The sequence below is a fragment of the Heterocephalus glaber genome, unplaced genomic scaffold (genome assembly GCF_053883595.1).
Source record: "Heterocephalus glaber isolate CG9 unplaced genomic scaffold, H.glaber_assembly_v1.0 deba00001444, whole genome shotgun sequence".
Taxonomy (NCBI): domain Eukaryota; kingdom Metazoa; phylum Chordata; class Mammalia; order Rodentia; family Bathyergidae; genus Heterocephalus; species Heterocephalus glaber.
Window position 1 is genome coordinate 7913431 of NW_028258297.1, and position 15189 is coordinate 7928619.

Below are 15189 nucleotides of genomic sequence, written 5' to 3' on the forward strand. Positions count from 1 at the left end.
GTCTCTGGTGTTCTTCCAGGGGAACAGAGGAGAGAAAAATCTGTGTTTAGAATAAGAGGAGTATGTCAGACTGAAATTGATCATTGCTACGATCAGTGGAATCCTCTAGTTGCTCTCTGGATGAATATAGTGTTGGTAACAGATGCCAGAAGCTTATTCTATTTTGTTGCTTTTCCTCATTTACTGAGAGTTGGCCCCCTACCTATGACTGTGAGGGGAATGGATTTAAGTCTTGATCTTCAAGCTTTAAAAGGTATGATCAGAAAAAATCAACATCAAACTATGCGGAGTGTTTTATTTGTCATTGTATTGGTAACTGCTGAACTTGTTATGAAATTGTCTGGCCAGATTAAATCTACAGTATATCATGTATTGTGAGATAGGGTTGTAACTCAATGGTAGAGTGCCTGCCTAGCTTGTACAAGGCCCTGGGTTCCAGCCCCAGCATCACCACCTAAAAAACAAACAAATATATATACGCACACACATATGTAGGCGTGTGTGTGTGTGTGTGTGTGTGTGTGTATAGCCAACCATATGTATCTGTTGGGAAAGTTGGAAAGCCCTTTGGCTCAAACTCAACAAGTACAAAACCAAAAGTAAATTACAGTAGTTCCCCTTATCTTCAGGGAATGTGTTCCAAGACCACCAGTAAATGCCTAAAACTGAACCATATATATATATGTATGTACTGTTTTTTTGGGGGTGGAGTACTAGGGATCAAACTCACGACCTTGTGCTTGTGAGGCAGGTGCCACTGAGCTAAATCCCCGGCCCTGTACTGCTTTTTTAAATACGTACATACTGCTGGGTGTGGTGTCACACATCTGTAATCCCAGCACTCAGGAGGCAGAGGCAGGAAGATTACCATGAGTTTGAGGCCAGCCTGGGCTACTTGGTGAGTTCAAGGCCAGCCTGAACTGCATAGCAAAACTCTGTCTCAACAAACCAAAAACATATATACCAATGATAAATATTTGATTTATAAGTTAGGCACAGTAAAAGATTAGCAACAATAATTATAAAATAGAACAATTATAACTATATTGTAATAAAATTGTTAAAATTGCTGTCCTTGGGCTTTGGGGCCATTATCAAGTAATATAAGGGTTACATAAAATACAAATCAGTCTTAGCAACAAAGTAGTTTATCTGTTTGAATATAACAGCAATAGCATGTCTGTAACCTTCATGGTCACTTTGTAGGATGAGGGAACTGAGGTTCAGAGAAGCAAAGTAGTTTAGATCAAGGTCATACAGTTTTTTTTTTTTTTTTTTTTGTACCAGAGATCGAACTCAGGTCCTTGTGCTTGTGAGGCAGGCAGCAGAACCACTGAGCTAAATCTCTGGCCCCAAGGTCATACAGTTAGATATGAGTTAAACCACAGAGCTAGATCTAATTCCAAACCTTTTTGGCTGCCATATTATTTCCTTAAATTATTCATTCAACAAATATTTATTGAAAGCTTACTGTGTTCCGGGCACTATTGACAGCTGAAGAGCAGCATTTTATTGTGGATTCAGAATAAAAGTATTTCGAATTTGATCAGCTTTTTTTTTTTGTTCTTGGGAATTAAGAAGTTCAGTGTATTTATCTTCTATCTCTGCTTATGTGCAGGTAGATTTAGACTGGCTGTTGTCAAACTTTGGTTATCCAGAGGCCAACCTTTCCTTCTTGTCCTTCAAAAGAACACAGCCCAAAACCAAGAAGAAAAAAGTGTCTTAGATAACCCAGAAAAAACCGTTGAGCGTTGTTGACAATTCCTCAGAAGACTTGTGCCAGAAATGCTGGGAGGAATTGGTCCTTCCACTAGAAGTTAGCTTGTGTTAATTGAACTGGCATTGTCAGGTTATAAATAGTGTTTTTTATTGAGAAGAAAGCCAGTAAAATAGTGAAAGGGAGGGTATTCAAGAAAAGCAGAAAAGGAAGAGCGGCATACAGCAGTCACTATAGTAGAGAAGATTTGAAGTGACAGTGGCTCACTTAAAGAGTGGAAGAGAAGAGGCAGACGATAAGACATTTCTTTATGAGGTAGTGATGGATCAGTGCCACAGAACACTGTTCAAATACAAAAGGTTTTGAAACCAGTAGACATGAGTCTTTTTCTTCAAATGCAAGTCAAAAACCACAAGGAGATACTACTTCATATCCATTAAGTTGGGTATTATAAAACAGGCTAAAAGGGAAAATAAAGTGTTGTTAAGGAGAAGTTGTGTATAATTAATGTAAAGTGGTACAGTTGCTGTGGAAAACAGTTTTGTGGTTCCTCAAAAAGTTAAATAGACCGGGGATTTAGCTCAGTGGTTTCGCCACCTGCTGCACAAGTGCAAGGACCCGAGTTTGATCCCCGGTACCAAAAAAAAAAAGTTAAATGTAGGGCTGGGGATTTAGCTCAGTGGTGCTGTTGCCTGCTTGGCAAGTGCAAGGACCTGAGTTCGATCCCCGGTACACTCACACAAAAAAGTTAAATGTAGAATTACCAAATGATCCAGCAATTTTACTGCTGTATATAAACCCTAAGTCATTGAAAGCAGGAACTTAAACTGATACTGGTATGCCAGAGTTCACAATATTTGCCTGTTCTAATAGCCAAGAGGTGGAAGCAACCCAAACATCCATCAGACTTAGCAAACAGAAAAACAAAATGAGGTATACCGTATACATACAATGGAATATTATTCACCCATAAAAAGGAATGAAGCTTTGATGCATGGAACAACGTGCATGAACCTTGTGATTATTATGCTGAGTGAAACAAGCCAGAAACAAAAAAAAAATGCTGTATGGTTTCACTTGTGTGCAGTTCCTAGAATAGGCTAATTCATAGAGACAGGGTGAGTGCATGTTATCAGGGATCAGGAGAATGGAGAGTTACTGTCCAATGGGTACAGAATTTTTGTTTGGGATGATGAAAAGGCATCAGAGGATGATGATGATATTGTGAGTCCACTAATGGTACTAAATTGTATACTTAAAAGTGATTGAAATGATATGGTGTATTTCACTGCCTTGCACACAAAGAGCCTTCTCTCTTGGGTGTGGATATGTATATATGTAAGTGAGAGTGGGAATAGGGAGGACACAAATGTGGCGTACTGAACGTAGGCCCTGCTACGCAGATTGCAGGCTTCAGGAGTGGTGGTGATCTCTTTCTTGTACAGCAGTAACCAGCTAAGTCATTCTGTTTCTTCTCCTATAGCCTGACTTCTAAGCATAGGAAAGTGATTCCATCATCAAGAAATATTACATTACAAGAAACTTGAAAGTTGTTTTGGGGTAGTATTGGGTGACTGGTATGGGAAAGTATATACCTTACTATACTGTTTGATTTAAGAAAAAACAGTTAATGTGTTACCTGTTTTGAAAATTAAAATATTATGGTAAAAACAAAGATAAAAAATGTTCATTTTATTTTGCTTAAAAAGTCAACTGTTGTAAAGGTGTTCAAGTCAGATTTGAGAACTGTATAGTTCTCTTATTTAGACCATCAATAGGCAAATGGCTCTTTCCTGTAATTCTCCTTCCCATAATTCCAGTTATACCAGAGGTTTTGCTGCAGTTTCTTCTCCACCTGTCATCTGTACAGGTAGCCACCTAATGGAATAAGAGAATCACGTAAAAGGATAGATGTTCAAATACTTGAAAATTAAAGTGGGTTTTGCTTTTCAGTCTCAAAAAGCAGGAGTTACAGCTGCATGTGTGGAATTGACATCCTGTTCTTGGTATCCATGAAGGATTAGTATCTCCATGGATACTACAGATCTGCAGATGCTCCAGTCCCTTTATAAAAGGGCATAGTATTTGTATGTTACCTGAATACATCCTCCTATATTCCTTAAATCATCTCTAGATTTTTATAATACTGAATCCAATGTAGATGCAGTATTCTGCATTGGGAAGAAAAAAATTGTATATTTCAGTACACACACAATTGTTTTTTTTTTTTTTTTTCCAAAAAATTTTTTTTGTAATGCTGAGGCTCAAACTCAGGGCCTTGCATATACTAAGCAGGCTCTACCAATGAGCTATTCCTCCAGCTCTTTTAGAACATTTTTGGTCAGTGGTTGGTTGAATCCATAGTTGTGAAACCTGTGAATACAGAGGGCTTACTGACCCATGTCTGAGTGTTTATACACAGTGAACTAGATGCTTACATGGCTTGTTATGGGGTCTTGGCAAATGAAGGCAGAAGTGGGAACTTTTATAGAATTTGAAACTCTTCTTGTAAGTGGGAGATTTGAGATTTTAGTTTTATAATATAATGTGAATGTTCTAGTACCTTCCTGAGTGCATTAGGTTGAATGTTGAGTTGACCAGTAGGGTTGCAAAAGTCATTATTTCCTCCCTCCTTCCCTCCCTTTGTAGGATATGTGGTATTGCTTCCATTTCCTCTTGTCACTTTAATCACATGTTATATTGATTATTTATTTACTTATTTTTGTACTGGGGATCGAACTCGGGTCCTTGCGCCTGCAGGACAGGCAGTGGAACCACTGAGCTAAATCCCCGGCCCATTATATTGAAATCTGTACAAATAGGACTTGTAACTTAGTGGTAGAGAGTGTGCTTAGCATGTACAAAGCCCTGGGTTCAATCACCAGCAGGTTTCCTAGTCTTTTCTAGAATAGTGTGGGGTTCTAGGAATGCAGTGGTCTCTTCACTCATGAGACTCTGATAATTCAGTCTGTGGAGCAATTTGAGAGCACTCCATGGACTAGGATTTTTGACCTCTTACTTGCTGTAGTGGGTCACGTCCTTGTAATGCTCTCTTTGGGTGCAGAAGAGAAGGCAAACAGGAGTCACAGTAAGATTAAGATTTTTTTCCATAGGTCTTCAGTTTGGTGAAACATGTAACTGTACTGTACTGAGGCTGAATGCTTGAAAAGCACAATTCATTCACTTACTTGGGAATTATTTTTCCGTTTTTTTTTTTTGGTACCGGGGATTGAACTCAGGACCTTGCACTTGCAAGGCAGGCTCAGTGCCACTGAGCTAAATCCCAGCCCTGAGCTAAATCCCTGGCTCCCTCCTTTTTTGATACTAAACTTTTCTAAATTGATTTTCTTTCCTCTTTGGTCTTTGTTTTCTTTCCTCTTTCCATTGTTTTTGTTGCTTTATTCTTTGCATCCCATTTCCCCAGATTAAAATGGGTTAGTAACATCCTTTCAGAAGAATGCTTATTTGAAAGAAGACCCTGGCCTGGTGTTGTGACCCTGGCCTATAATCCCAGCTATTTGGGCAGCTGAGGCAGGAAATTGCAAGTTTGAGGCTAGCCTGGGCAACTTAGTGAGACCCTGTCTCAAAAAACAAAGCAAAAAACCAAATAAAAACAACCCTCAATTCTTCTATGATTTTTTTTGGTGGGAGGTTTACTTTTTGGAAGATAAGGATAGAGTATAAAAATTATTCTCAATTCCCTGTAGAACGTGAGGAAAACTTCAAAGCTAAACTTCTAGTAGAGATCCTATATAAGGATAGATCTAGCCAAAAGCATTGAAAGTTATTGCTGTAACTTTTCTGCTACCCACCCTGCTTTTTAAAACTTTTAAAAATTTTTTTAGTTTTATATTTTTGGTACCAGGGATTGAACTCCGGTCCTTGTGCTTGTGGGGCAGGTGGCGGAACCACTGAGCTAAATACCCGGCCCCCACCCTGCTTTTTTTGATGGTGGTAGGAATTGAACTCAGTGCCTTGTGCATGTTAAGCAAGTGCTCTACCATTGAACCAAACCCCTAGCCCCACTGCCCACATAGAAAGAGATATTTCCAAATCTTCAGGGCACATCTAATTAGGAAATAGATATTTAAACTTTTCTTCTGTTGTAATTTCTAAAACAATTTCTGTCTCAGTAAAGCTGTGTGTTTAATATGTAATAGAATAAATGCACTTATTGGACTAGTAATCAGATTCTGGTCCCAGTTGTTCTGTTACCACTGGACTGTTAAATGTTGCATTTCCGAGATGAAAATGAAGGGGTTGGGATGTATTAGAGCTGAAGTTCTCCTTATAAAAGTTCAGTCATTCTAGGTTTTATTGTCATTTTTCTAAAGCTGATAAAAGATTAAAAGAACTTTGCTTATATTACTGTTCCTGTAAAAATAGAATTCATTTCAAAATAAAGTGAGGTAGACTTGGATTCTAAAGGGGCTTAGTCAGTGGATGACTAAAACAACCTTTATATAAAATGGTCTCGTGCAGAAATCAAAGTACAGTACTTTCCCTGACAACTTTGGACTGAAATCTAGGATCTCATTTTGAGATTAATATAAGAAATCTGTGGGAGGGCTAGGGGAAAGGATAGAAGGGAATGGGATTAATATGAGAAAATGGAAAAATAGGAACAAAATCTTTGTAAATAGGGAGCACTGGAGGGGTTGAAGGGAGGGCTGGACAAGGGTGAAAAATAAGAACTAAGAGAGACTATGTGAAGGTGCAAATTTCCAGTGATGAATGTCATTATATTGTATACCTAAAATGTACCAATTATTAGAATGAATAATCGATAATGTAAAATAGGAAGAAAAGGTCCAAAGGGGTAGGGGTAGGGGTAGTGGGAGGGGCAGGGGAAAGGAAAGAAGGGAAAGGAAAAAATGATGAGAAATGGAAAACATGGAAATAAAGTCTTTGTAAATAGGGAAGGGTGGAGGGGGTGAAGGGAGGGCTAGGAATGGGGAAAAAATAAGAACCAAGATGCATTATATAAAGGTACAATTCCCAATGAGAAATGTAATTGTGTTGTATACCTACAATGTACCAATAAAAGAATTTAATACAAAAAAAAAAGAAATTTGTCATTAGCTTGTGTCTTATTTCTGTTCACATATTTTTAAAACGTAACTCATCACCATGTAGGAGCTGACTTTTTCTATCATAGTTTCCATCGAAATATTTTGTTTTAGTCATTCTCCACTGAGTTCTTTTCGTGAGAATAAAAGATTGAGCTCATACCTCTGCACAAGATCTGGAGATATTTTAAGCTTGGCATGTTCAGAGCTGGCAGACTTGATTAATATGTGGACAGACCAGCACATTAGAACATTTTTAAGGTTCCAAGCCACAAAGTGTGTTTTAAATGAACACGAATATGTATAAAGTTAACACTGAAGCCTGGAGTAGCCCAGATATCCAAAATGCCTCTTGTTCTGGGTGACTGATTCTCAGCGAGGCTCTTGCTGGCCCTTGTGCATTTCTTCCTCTGCTTTGAGCAGTGCCAAGAGCAGAGTCAGGAGAGGGTTTGCTCTTTTGGCGCTCTGTTACCCTCTGCTTTCATCAGGGAAAAAGGCTGCTGTTTTACTTCTTAAACTCCTACCATATGGAAAGTTTCTGAAAATAAACTTTGGGTTTGTTATTGGATTTCTAAATTTGTAACCTCCACTATCTATTAACTAAAGCCAATATAAATACCTGTCAATAGGATACATGCAAAGCTGTGGGCCTATTTTAGTGAGAAAGCACTCCAGCCACACAGTATCTAACTTATCACTTAAAGTAATCCTCAGTTTATGTTTTAGTTGGCATTGGTGAAGAGTTTTGTTGTCAAGCAAAAACTAGCCACTAGGTGATTTTTAGTGAATTCACTTTAATGTTCTGTGTATGAATTGTTGGAGTAATTGTGTAGAAGACAATCATAAAAACTTAGACATACATTAGATTTTGACAAACTGAAGTTGTTTATACTAAAGGGAAAAAGAATTCTAGTGTTATTCATTGTGTAAATTTGGGTTAGTTGGGCCTTCAGTCAACAGATATATAAAGAGCACCTTTTATGTGCCAGGTATTGCTAGGTCTTAAGGGTAAGAGTTGTATAAAAGATGATTCTTGTTCCGACAAGTAAGAGAGAAAGAAAAAAGGAAACTAGGGACAATAAATGGCTTTCACTGCTCTAATAAAAAATGTGGATAAATGCTATGAGAGTATGGAGAGACAAGTAGATAAATTTTGAGGAATTGGGAAAGACCAGAAAAATGTTTCAGTTGGATGTGAAATAATAAAAAAAAATTTTACACAATGACTATATTTTATGGCGTGTTCGTTGTATGCCAGGGTTAATGTTGCCCATCAGGAGAAAGGGGAAGAAGATTCCAGGAAGTAGGAGAAACAATAGAACTATCAAGAGCTGTGTGTCCCAGGAGGGTTTGATGTGCTTAGTGGGGATGAGGAGGGAGACCTTTGGCCAGAGAAAGGCTAGTTAGATGGATTGGATTTGATTATGAAGGAAGGCTCTCCTGGCTACCAAAGCCAGTCTCACCAGTTTTAAAGGTCCATCTTCAGGGCATCTCTTGTGAAATCTTTTTTCCCCCTTTCTCAAAGTTTACTGATTCTTTTTTTTTTTTTTTTTACAGAGTGATAGCAGAAAAACTGTACTTTCTAACAGGGCAGTCCTGGCCCTGGGGATTGAACCCAGGGCCTTCTACATCTCCAGCCCTTTTAAATTATTTATTTATTTGTTTGTTTATTTTTCTGGTACCAGGGATTGAACTCAGGACCTTAGGCTTGCAAGGCAGGTGTGGTGCCATTGAGCTAAATCCCCGGCCTTTATTTTTCATTTTGAGGTGAAATCTCACTAAGTTGCTAAATTGCCCAGGCTGGGCTTGAATTTTTGATCTTTCTGCCTCAGCCTTCTAGAGTGCTTGGGATTACAAGCCTGTGTCAGGATTGTAGGTGTGTGCCACCACACCCAGCTAGCATTCTGTTTCTTGAACTGTTTAGTCTGATCTGCCCAGATCCATAAGGGCAGAATGAATCCTCTTTAGCACATGGTATAGTGCTGGGCACACTGGGTACTCAAGAAATACGTAGTGAATGAGAAAATATGGAGCATTTATAGATATAGATCTTTGAGGTATCTCATCTGTAAAGGATTGCCTATGTTTTTTGATTTTTTTAAAGGGCATTAATACTAATAACGATTTTCAGAGGTATCTAGATCAGTTGTCCTTTGGAGGTAAAATCAGTTAATAAGAGTACCCATCTCATTGAGTTGTTTGAGGATTAATTAGTAGCTTTAATAATACATTTAGAATAGTACCTAGCATATAGTAAGTGCTTGATTAGTGTTACGTATTTAATTCCACCTGTGTGATATTTTTGCCAGTGACAGAACTCAACCACCGTTGTGTGGAGAGGATAGAAGGGAGATTAGAAACAGTCTCTTTGAAACCAAATGTCCTTTCAGAATTGGAAGAATTGTTTAAAATGCATGAATTTTTATTTTTCTGTTTATGTTTTAGTGATCGAAGGGTATGGTTGGCATGGAATTGAATTTCATCTGTCTGTGGGAATTGTAAGCAAGGTAGGTCCTGGGTTTATTTGCTCTTCCCTGCCTCCCGTCTCACTCATGTGTTACTATTCTTAGTTATACTTACCTAGAATAGATTAGGGAAAATAGTGTCTTCTTCAGTCTCGTTCCTCATGGCCCAATGATGCTTTGTCACCATGGTTTATGTAATGTGTGGATCACATCTGGTATCTTGTTAGAATGTTTTCAATGCCAAGAAGTAGCATAACAAGTTTAGAAGTTTGGTAGTTAGGGCAGGAATGTAGCTTAGCGGCAGAGCATCTGCCTGGCAAGTGAGAGGTCCTGAGTTCGATCCCTGGTACCAAAAAAAAATAAGTTTGGTAGTCATAGAATAGAACCATGAATTTACATAGACACATGCAGACACATATACCAGTCTTTCTGATCTAATCCTTAAGGGCAGATGTTTTTATTAGAGCCATTTTGTAAACCAATTTGGGGTGGTGGGAATTGACAGGCTAGCTCACTTTTAAAATTTAGTAGCTTATGTGACTAGTAGACTCAATGCCATAAAAGGCTTGATAGTAGCCAAGCCATCACTGGCAAATATACATTTTGCTACTGATGACAGATCTGTTCACCTGTAACCACTAGTGTTTGATTTGACACACAACATGTTTCTGTTCCTATCTTAAGCTCCGAGACCTGAACAAAAGTACACCACATATGACTTTGGCTCATATATCTGTCTTATGTGTCAGATACCCACAAAAAGAGCTATAGTTGGTAGCTTCACACAACTCTGTTGACCTATTTCTGTCTGAACATTTTCTATGAAAAATAGAACTACTGCTAGTTCATTTAGTTCTAGTTTGCCGTCACTTTAAGTATGTTGAGACCACTTTGTTCATTGGTGCAAGAGATACGGATCACAGAGCAAACTTGATGGCCAGAACAACAGTACCCATCATAGCCCCCCAGCCAGTAATCCTGTCAACTTGCACAGGGGGTTCTCTGAGTTGATAGCAGTTTTTGGACTCTTGCTGCACCTACACTTTTTGAGATTGACTTTCTCCCAGTCACAAAGAACAGGAACTTTTGTATTGCTACAAGGAAGAACAATTGAGCTTCTTCCTGTAGCAGAAAGAGCATAGCTTTGGAATTGAAGTTGCTTAGGAAGTAAGGAGAAAAGTCTGTATTCTGCAAATGAATCCCTTCATCATTACTTGGTGGCCTAAATTTTCAGGGTCTCATGTAGGTGGTCAGTCAGGAAATAATTTTCTATTCTACCTTGCTGTTGGTGTGCTAATAAACAGGACTACTTCATGGAAATACTATACTTAATGGAAGAAAGAAAGACAGTAACAGTTATTGAATGCCTACTAAGGACTAAGCATGGCACTGTGAACTTTCATGTATTTTTTTATTGAAAAATAACAAATTCATTGATAGTACAGTTTTTCAGGTCTAGGTGAATGATAATTGTGAAGATCACTACCTTGAACTGTTTTTTTTTTTTTGAAAGCTTACCTGATTCTTTTATTTAAGAAATGTGAAATACGTGACCTGAAGTGAGACAGCCCAGGGGAGGAGGAGGCCGGGGGCAGGGTATAAGGAGGCCAAAATGAGGTGGTGTGGTGAACTGTTTTGACCCTTATGTAGCTGTGTAGAGGAAATAGAGTTATATACTGATTTATTATTTTATTTGTGTTTTCCAGAATATTGTCTTATGCAGAAGGAAAGAATCCAGGATTTTTTTGTTTTTATCTTCTAGGCTTGCTCCTGATTTAGCCAAAGGCAGGGAGGAGACCAGCAGGTCTGAAATTAGAGACACCTCTGCTGTTTTGGAAGTTGAGACTTTTGACCTAGGATTTGCTAAAGTTGGTGCAGGGAAGGTCAGGGTAGGTTAATATTTTCAGAGCTCAGAGCATATGTGAATTGGGGTTGTTTACAGGTATTGTTGATCCCTGTATCCGTAAGTGAAGTAAATAAAGTACAGTACTGCTGTTTTGGGAAACTTCTGCAAAAGTCCCCACACCAATGCAAATTAATCTTCTCCAAAAATATCCCCCCCCCAAAAAAAATCCCCATTTGGCTGATTTAACAAATGATTGTTACCATATTTGCAAAGGAGTTATTACACATTCTTTTAAACTAATTATAAATTTTGATTTTCTGCTCTTAAACTTTCTCTTGAAATTCTCTCATGGGAGTTACCATCTTTATGATCCTGAGTCCTAGGCACTAATTTGGGGATCAGAATAGTTAAGTCTTTCCTAGGTGATACTAAATTAAGTTGGAACATTCCTTCTCTGTTCTACAATTAGGGTTTCCAGATCTATTGTCTTCTTACTCTTAAAATAGTTTCATTGTGGTCTCAATAAAGTCTTAGAGAATAACCCAGAGACACAGAACTGTCCTTTCAAGAGTCAAAATGAACGAATGAAAACAAAATCTTTTTTTTTTATTCTGTGCCCAGGGCTTGCACTTGCTAGGTAAGAGCTCTACCACTGTGTTATATCTCCAACCCTAGTATTTTTGAATCTATGAAAATTTTCATTATTATTTTCCTGTCTAGTGAATAAATCAGTGTACTTTTCCTCTTGTCTACTTCCCTTTCATGGCTTAGTTAGAAAAACCCTAATATAATTTTTCTTTCTTGTTTTGGCAAACAAAGACCACTTTTTAAAAAACCAGCTTTATTGAGAGATAATTTACATACTACAAATTCACCTATTTGAAGTGTACAATTTAGTGATTTCTTAGTAAATTTGTGATTTTGTGCAATAATTACCTCACTGCAGTACTAAATTTCCAGCACCCCAAAAAGATCCCTTGTAAACACTTTTTAACTTCTTTTTTGAGTAGGGGTTGAGACCTGGTCTCACTATGTAGCTCAGACTGGCCTCAAACCCACCATGATCCTCCTATTTCCGCCTGCTGCACTCTGGGATTCCAGGCATGTGCTACCATGCCCAGCTAATTTTATTAACTTTTGCATCAAATTTATTTTCTTCCTCCTGCAGTTTTCTACCACTATATTGTGTGTCTTTCTTTCTCCTCTTATTTCCTCGTATTTCTTCTTATTTATTTATTTTTTTGTACCGGGGATTGAACTCAGGACTCCGTGCTTGCGAGGCAGGTGCTGTGCCACTGAGGTAAATCCCCAGGCCTATATTAGTTTTTTATAGTTGGTCAGACATTGCTCTTGTCATTTTTCTTACAGCAATAAACTAATGGCTAATAATGTTTTAAAATTATGTGGAAGATGATATGTAAACTATGGAGTTCAGAATTTATTTAATTTGAGCTTCTTTGTAATGTGAACTTTTTTTTTTTTTTTTTTTGGTACCTTGGATCAAACTTGGGACCTTGTGCTTGCGTGGCAGGTGCTGGAACCACTGAGCTAAATCCCCGGCCCTGTAATGTGAACTTTTAAGTGCAGTTTAAATGTGGTTGCATAAGAATTTTGGGATGTAAATCTATTTTTCTTTGGGTTATAAAGAATTTTTGTTGATAACCTTTTCATAGTTGGCCTTTAGTGGAGTATTTAACATTTTTCATAGTTTTCAGACAAGTTCTTTCCTGTTTTTAAAATCCCTTCATCCTGTCTTCTTGTGTATGCCTTGGAACAATGCAGCTTTTAGTGAAGGGTCTGAAATTACCTGGATTTGAACCTTGGCTCAGTAGTTAACTTCTGAACCTTACTATTCTCTATATAATTAGAGAGTAATGGTACTAGTAAGTGTGCTGCAAGGATTAAACAGGCATTTGGGACTTGTTTGTGGTCACAAGTGTTAAGTAAGTGTTTTTTCCTCAAGGTAATAAAACATTTCACAAAATACTTAGTGGCTTTTCCCTTAAATCTATGCACTGAATGTGTGTGGATACACATATAAATGTACCTGTAGACTTTGCTCAAGAAGGTAACCTTGGACATGTCTTCTGTAATTACTGTATCTGTTTCCTCCTTTTTTCCTGACACTTGGGATAAATTTAGATTCACTTTTAATTTAGGATAAATTCCATGTTAACCATTTTTTCCCTAAGTTGTCTATGTTTGCTGTGTATCACTTTGAAAATAATAGCTAGTGACTGCCTAGTGCTACAAAAAGATGATAAATAATCTTTCTGCTTCAGATTGTATAATCTTAATGGCTGGCTTTCTTGGAAATGGATCAAGACACTGATAGTTGCCTTACATTTCTCCCTGCATCAGAGCCTATGATTCATTATGTGGCCATCAGTTGCTCTAAGGAGAATATCAGTCAGTTTTTTAGTGGTTCTCAATGGGAACTGTACATTTGTAAAAGTATTGAGGTACAGTATCTTTGATTGTTGAATGACTGTGAGTGGGAGATATACCATTGGCATTCAGGAGCCAGGGACCAGGGACAGCAGTCCAAAACATAGGATTCCCCACCTAAAATGCTAGTGGAATCACTATTGGGAAACTGAGCTAAAGACTTGGTGAATTGATAATGTTTTATTTTGTCCTTATTAAAAAAGTTATTGCTAAGTTTTTGAAAGAATCTTTCAGAGCTGTAGTGTATAATCTTGGAATTCTTCAATGAGAATTAGGCCAAATTTCTCATTTAAGGAGACTAAAGTATTTTGTTGAAGATTATGAAGACATTTGCCATTATGAATGTGTTTTGGTGGTATTTATTCCCTAAAAGTAGGAGTTGTTGAATGGTTAGAATGGTGTAGTGGTTTAAGAAAATTGACATTATATTCCTTTAGTAATCTGTATATCTTTATGGTTGATAGAAATAACATCATCTGTGCCTGGCATTCCATTGATGCCTGCATATTGCTTGTATTGTATTTTCTCTTCCTCTCCCTCTCTCCCTCTCTTACTCTCTCCTTACCTCCTTTCCTTTCTCCCTCCCTCCTTCCCTCTCTCCTTCCCTCCCTCCCTTCTTTCCTTTTTCCTGAAATTAGATCAGTGAGAATTGAACTTAGATTGTTTCACTTGTGCCTACTAGGTCTTTGACACAGATTTTAGGGAAGATAATTATTCTCAATTTCCTTTTGCCTTTTATCTATGGTAATGTTTCTCAAACATTTTTGGCTGTGAATCCTAGTTTGAGATATATTTTACATTAGGACCAGATGCACCATAAATATATAGATAGCTACCTGAAACAAAAGTTTTGAAATAATACCTTTACATGTGTGGTACAGTCTGATGGTTTCTATTTTTTTCTTTTTTATTTAATTGCAACATGTTGACGGTGGCCTACTAAATTGATTATGTGACCAATGTATTATGAGTGCAGTTAAAAACAAATACTGTTTTAGTATGTATGTTCTTGAGATTCTGACTCAAGCTTTAAAATATACCAGAGGTAGCCAAGTGTGGCAGTGCATGCCTGTAATCCTAGCACTTGGGAGGCTGAGGTAGGAGGATTACCACAAGTTTGAGGCCAGCCCGGACTACTTAGTGAGTTCAAGGCCAGATAGCAAAACTTGTCTCAGGGCCGGGGATTTAGCTCAGTGGTGCTGCCACCTGCCTGGCAAGCACAAGGTCCCAAGTTTGATCCCCGGTACCAAAAAAAAAAAAAAACTTGTCTCAAAAAAAGGAGAAAGTGAAGGGGGAGGGAAAGGGGAATGGGGGGGGGAGGGGGGAGAGAGAAAAAAAAGATTTTTTATTAAAAGAAAAAGAGGGCTGGGGATTTGGCTCAGTGGTTTTGCTACCTGCTGCGCAAGCACAAGGACCTGAGTTCGAGTTCAATCCCCGTTACCAAAAAAAGAAAGCAAAGGCAATAAGGCAATATGGTAGTATGGTAGCATGGATAGGCTGAGTTGGCAGTTAGGAGCCTGGGTTCTCCTCCAGGGTTTGCCACTAAGTTGTCCAGTTGATATCTAAGTTGATGACAATGGCAAATTGTATGACCTTTCTGAGCTTTAGTTTTTTCATCATCTGAAACCATTGGATACTTTAGGT

General features: G+C 38.0%; 1 protein-coding gene across 3 annotated transcripts in view; it reads left to right on the forward strand.

Annotated features, from left to right (window-relative positions):
- The window catches only part of Mrtfa (myocardin related transcription factor A), a 199486-nt gene that overhangs the window by 24238 nt on the left and 160059 nt on the right, over positions 1-15189 (forward strand). For 2 of the 3 annotated variants that reach the window (XM_021258947.2, XM_021258949.2), the window contains exon 2: positions 9232-9293. The exons of the other annotated variant lie outside the window; for it this stretch is intronic. The gene's annotated coding sequence lies outside the window, so the exon portion shown is untranslated. The remainder of the gene's footprint in view (positions 1-9231; positions 9294-15189) is intronic. 3 annotated transcript variants of the gene reach the window in all.